The following is a 5,999-nucleotide window of genomic DNA, read 5'->3' on the forward strand; positions in this document are numbered from 1 at the left end:
TTTGTAATACAGCTTGATATCTGGCATTGAGATCCCACCTACTTTGTTCTTTCTCAGGATCGTTGCAGCTATTCGGGGTCTTTTTTTATTCCAGATGAATTTTTGGAGAGTTCGTTCTAGATCTTTGAAGAAGGCCATTGGTATTTTAATGGGAAGTGCGTTGAATGTATAGATTGCTTTAGGTAGTATGGACATTTTAATGATGTTGATTCTACCAATCCAAGAACATGGTATGTTCTTCCATCTGTTTATGTCTTCCTCTATCTCTTTTTTCAACGTCCTGTAGTTTTCTGAGTAGAGGTCTTTAACCTCTTTAGTTAAGTTTATTCCTAGGTATCTTAATTTTTTTGGTGCGATGGTAAATGGGATTGTTTTTCTGATCTCCCTTTCTGAAAGTTCACTATTGGTGTATAGAAATGCCTCAGATTTCTTGGGGTTAATTTTGTATCCTGCTACATTGCCAAATTCATGTATTAAGTCTAGTAGCTTTTTGATGGAGTCTCTAGGGTTTTGTATGTATAATATCATGTCATCTGCAAATAAGGACAGTTTTACTTCCTCTTTTCCAATTTGGATGCCTTTTATTTCTTCTTCTTGCCTAATTGCAATGGCTAATACTTCCAGGACTATGTTGAACAGGAGTGGTGAGAGTGGGCATCCCTGTCTTGTTCCTTTTCTTAGGGGAAATGGTGTTAGTTTTTGTCCATTGAGTATGATGTTGGCTGTGGGCCTGTCATATATGGCTTTTATTATGTTGAGGTATGATCCTTCTATTCCCACCTTTCTGAGAGTTTTTATCAAAAATGGGTGTTGGATTTTGTCGAATGCTTTTTCTGCATCAATTGATATGACCATGTGGTTTTTTTCTTTCAATTTGTTTATGTGATGTATCACATTTATTGATTTACGGATGTTGTACCATCCTTGCATCTCTGGGATAAATCCTACTTGGTCATGGTGTATGATCCTTCTGATGTACTGCTGGATCCGATTTCCCAAGATTTTGTTGAGGATTTTGGCATCTATGTTCATGAGGGATATTGGCCTGTAATTCTCTTTCATTGTGATGTCTTTACCTGGTTTTGGTATTAGGGTGATGCTGGCTTCATAGAATGAGCTTGGAAGCGTTCCTTCCTCTTGAATTTTTTGTAGTAGTCTGAGGAGGGTAGGTTTTAGTTCTTCCTTGAATGTTTGGTAGAACTCCCCTGTGAAGCCGTCTGGCCCTGGGCTTTTGTTTGCTGGAAGCTTTCTGATGACTGCTTCAATTTCTTCCATAGTTATTGGCCTATTGAGGTTTTTAGATTCTTCCTGATTGAGTTTTGGAATGTTGTATTTTTCTAGGAATTTGTCCATTTCCTCCAGGTTGTCTAGTTTGTTGGAGTAGAGTTGCCCGTAGTATTGTTTAACAATCATTTGTATTTCTGTGGGGTCTGTTGTTATTTCGCCTCTATCATTTCTGATTTGGTTTATTTGGGACCTCTCTCTTTGCTTCTTGGTGAGCCTGGCTAGGGGTTTGTCAATCTTGTTTATCCTTTCAAAGAACCAGCTCTTGGTTTCATTGATTTTCTGTATTGTTTTTTTGGTCACTATTTCATTGATTTCTGCTCTAATCTTTATTATCTCCTTCCTTCTGCTCACTCTGGGGTTTTCTTGTTGCTCTCTTTCTAATTCTTTGAGTTGTAGAGTTAGATGATTGAGTACCATTTTTTCTTGTTTTTTGAGATAGGCCTGTAGAGCTATAAACTTTCCTCTCAGGACTGCTTTCATTGTGTCCCAGAGGTTTTGGATTGTTGTGTTTTCATTGTCATTAGTGTCCAGGATGTTTTTAATTTCGTCTTTGATGTCATCGGTAACCCAATCAATATTTAATAACATGCTATTCAGCTTCCAAGTGTTTGAGTATTTTGGGTTGTTTTTATTGTAGTTTATTTCTAACTTTATGCCATCGTGGTCTGCGAAGAAGCTTTTTATGATTTCAATCTTCTTGAATTTGTGGAGACTTTGCTTGTGACCCAATATGTGGTCTATTTTTGAATATGTCCCATGAGCACCTGAGAGGAATGTATATTCCGCAGCTGTGGGGTGAAGTGTTCTGAAGATGTCAATTAAGTCCATCTGATCTAGTGAGTCATTTAGGATTGCTGTTTCTTTGCTGAGTTTTTGTCTAGCGGATTTATCCAGTGATGTCAGTGGTGTATTAAAGTCCCCTACTATGATTGTATTGTTGTCGATCTCTCCCCTGATATCTTCCAGAAGTTTTCTTATGTATGTGGGTGCTCCTGCATTGGGTGCATATATGTTTACCAGGGTTATATCTTCTTGTTGTATTGATCCCTTTAGTATTATGAAGTGGCCTTCCTTATCTCTGGTTATGGCCTTCACTTTGAGATGTATTTTGTCAGATATAAGTATTGCTACCCCAGCTTTCTTTTCCTTTCCATTTGCGTGAAAGATATTTTTCCATCCCTTCACTTTCAGTCTGTGTGAGTCCCTTCTAATGAGGTGGGTCTCTTGTAGACAGCAGATGTATGGGTCATGTTTTTTTATCCATTCAGCCACTCGATGTCTTTTGGTTGGAGCATTTAGTCCATTTACATTTAAAGTTATTATTGAAAGGTACTTGTTTGTAGCCATTTCTTTTTTTGTGTGTGTGTGTGGCTGTTTTCTTTCTGAGCTTGATATTTCTTCTTTTTACACCAGTCCCTTTAGCATTTCTTGCATGGCTGGCTTGGTGGTGATAAACTCCCTTAGCCCTTTTTTGTCTGTGAAGCTTCTTATTTCCCCTTCAATTTTGAATGATAGCCTTGCTGGATAGAGTATTCTTGGATTCAGTCCTTTGCTTTGCATCACTTTGTAGATTTCCGTCCATTCTTTTCTGGCCTGATGTGTTTCTGTTGAGAAATCATTTGATAATCTAATGGGAGATCCCTTGTATGTTACTTTCCGTCTCTCTCTTGCAGCCTGTAAGATTCTCTCTTTATCCTGAACATTTGCCATGGTAATTATGATGTGTCTTGGTGTGGGTCTTTTCGGGTTCACCTTGTTTGGGACTCTCTGGGCTTGTGTGACTTTTTTCTTCCCCACCTCAGGGAAGTTTTCTGATATTATTTCTTCGAATAGGTTTTCTAATCCATGTTCATCTTTCTGCTGTTCTGGCACCCCTATTATTCGTATGTTGTTTCGTTTCATGTTGTCCCAAAGCTCCCTTAGGCTCTCCTCCTGTCTTTTAAGTTTTTTCTCCATTTGCCGTACAGTTTGAGTGTGTTTTGCTTCCTTGTCTTCTAATTCACTAATTCGGTCCTCCGCTTCTCCCAGTCTACTGTTGATACTTTCAATGGAGTTTTTTATTGAAGCTATGTCGCTCTTCATTTCTTCTTGGGACTTACTTAACTTGTTGATTTTTTCATCTGTTTCTTCTAGCTTCTTGCATAAGTAGTTGAGTTTTTCATCTGTTTCTTCTTGCTTCTTGAACATCTGGTGCATGTACTCTAGGAACCTTATTCTGAATTCTTTTTCCGTCATGTTGCATATCTCTGTCTCACTTAGCTGCTTTTCTGGCGAGTCCTCCTTTTCTTTCCTTTGGGGGTTTCTTTGCCTACCCATGTTTGATCTCGCTGACATATGTAGATGTTGAGATGTTCAGTGGCTGCTCCCTGGGTGGCAGGGGCTCCTTGGGTTGTGGTTGCTGCTCAGACGGTTGCGGTAGCAGCTGCTTTCCAGTTGGCAGCAGCTCCTCTGGTGGGTGTTGTTCACAGCTGTGTTGGCTCTTCTGGCTGGTGGGGGGAGGCTTCACGTACAGCTGCTGTTCCACAGACAGAGGGTGTGGTGATCAGGAGGCTGTGGTGATCAGGAGGCGGTCTGGGAAACGCTTCTCTCTTACCAGCACTGCATGGTCTGGGAAACGCTCCTCTCTTATGGGCACTGCATGGTCTGATCAGTTCCTCAGGATGCCCCCTTTAGTCTCAGTTCTCCGCAATCACAAAATCCAAATCTCAAATCTCCTGGCGCCAGTAAACCTGCGGAACTCCTTACCCTGGTCAGGGTCTGTGTCTGTCCCAAGAGACACGGCTGTCTGCCATGCGGTCTCCCTCCGACCCTCTGGGCTCAGCTCTGGCAAACTTTCCTGCCCAGATCCCTGGTTTTTAACCTTTCCAGGGGAGGTCTGCCCTTCCCGGCTGCAAACCGTCTCACCAGCTGAGTAAATTTGCCAATTCGGGGTGGGTGTTATTAGTTTCAGCTGCTTACTCCGTTTGCTCCGGGACAAGACCTGGGATGCGTCTGCCTATATCGCCGCCATCTTGCTTCTCCTGATTCTATTATATTCACCAGTTTATTCTGTTCATCAGATTATTTATTCACTTGATTTTTAGATTCACTTGTTGATAGATGTGTATTTGTTGTTCATAATTTGTATCTTTACCTTTTTCTTCTTCTTCCTCTTCTTAAAGGATACCTTTCAGCATTTCATATAATACTGGTTTGGTGATGATGAACTCCTTTAGCTTTTTCTTATCTGTGAAGCTCTTTATCTGACCTTCAATTCTGAATGATAGCTTTGCTGGGTAAAGTAATCTTGGTTGTAGGTTCTTGCTATTCATCACTTTGAATATTTCTTGCCACTCCCTTCTGGCCTGCATAGTTTCTGTTGAGAAATCAGCTGACAGTCGTATGGGTATTCCCTTGTAGGTAACTGAGTTTCTTTCTCTTGCTGCTTTTAAGATTCTCTCTTTGTCTTTTGCTCTTGGCATTTTAATTATGATGTGTCTTGGTGCGGTCCTCTTTGGATTCCTTTTGTTTGGGGTTCTCTGCGCTTCCTGGACTTGGAAGTCTATTTCTTTCACCAGGTAGGGGAAGTTTTCTGTCATTATTTCTTCAAATAGGTTTTCAATATCTTGCTCTCTCTCTTCTTTGGCACCCCCATAATTTGGATGTTGGTACCCTTGAAGTTGTCCTAGAGGCTCCTTACACTATCTTCATATTTTTGGATTCTTTTTTCTTTTTGTTTTTCCGGTTGTGTGTTTTTTGCTCCTTCCCATTTCAAATCTTTGACTTGATTCTTGTGATCCTCTAGTCTGCTGTTGGAACTCTGTACAATATTCTTTATTTCAGTCAGTGTATGCTTAATTTTTAGTTGGTCCCTTTTCATATCCTCCAGGGTATCACTAGATTTCTTGAGGGTTTCACTAAATTTATCAGCGGTTTCTAGAAAATTCTTGAAAAACCTTATAAGTGTGGTTTTTAAAATATATATATTTTATTGATTTTTTACAGAGAGGAAGGGAGAGGGATAGAGTTAGAAACATTGATCAGCTGCCTCCTGCATACCCCCCACTGGGGATGTACCCGCAACCAAGGTACATGCCCTTGACCGGAATCGAACCTGGGACCTTTGAGTCCGCAGGCTGACACTCTATCCGCTGAGCCAAACTGGTTAGGGCATAAGTGTGGTTTTGAACTCTATATCCAGTAGTTTGCTTTCCTCCATTTCTGTCATTTGTGACCTGTTTCTTTGTCTCTGTGTTTTTTATGCTTCCCTGTGTTGATAGAGTGGCTTTCCGTGCTAGGTGTGCTATAGTGCCCAGTGGCTCAGCCTCCCCAATTACCTGAGGTGGACACTCTTGGTGCACCCCTTTGTGGGCTTTGTGCACAGTCTTGTTGTAGTTAAGCCTTGATTGTTGTAGGTATCACTGGGAGGAATTGACCTCAAGGTCAATTGTCTGTGAGAATCAGCTGTGTCTACAGTGGGAGAACTTCTGTGCTGAAGACACCCTTATGGGGCAAGACTTGCTTCAGTGGGGCTTTGGTGCTCACTGAATCTGCCCCCTGAGTGTGTCCCTTATAGATCTGAGGAGTTGTAATCTGGATGGTCCCACTCTGACCACTGGGTACACTGGCTCTTAGATCTCTAAGGAGGTGCTAATTTAGCCTCTGCCTGAGGCTACCCAGCAGGAGCTATGGAGAGATATGCAGATTCCTCTTCTTTGTTTGGGGTTTGGAGG

Source organism: Myotis yumanensis, unplaced genomic scaffold (genome assembly GCF_028538775.1).
Source record: "Myotis yumanensis isolate MYYU_CA2020_CCGP unplaced genomic scaffold, mMyoYum1.0.hap1 SCAF_2, whole genome shotgun sequence".
Taxonomy (NCBI): Eukaryota; Metazoa; Chordata; class Mammalia; order Chiroptera; family Vespertilionidae; genus Myotis; species Myotis yumanensis.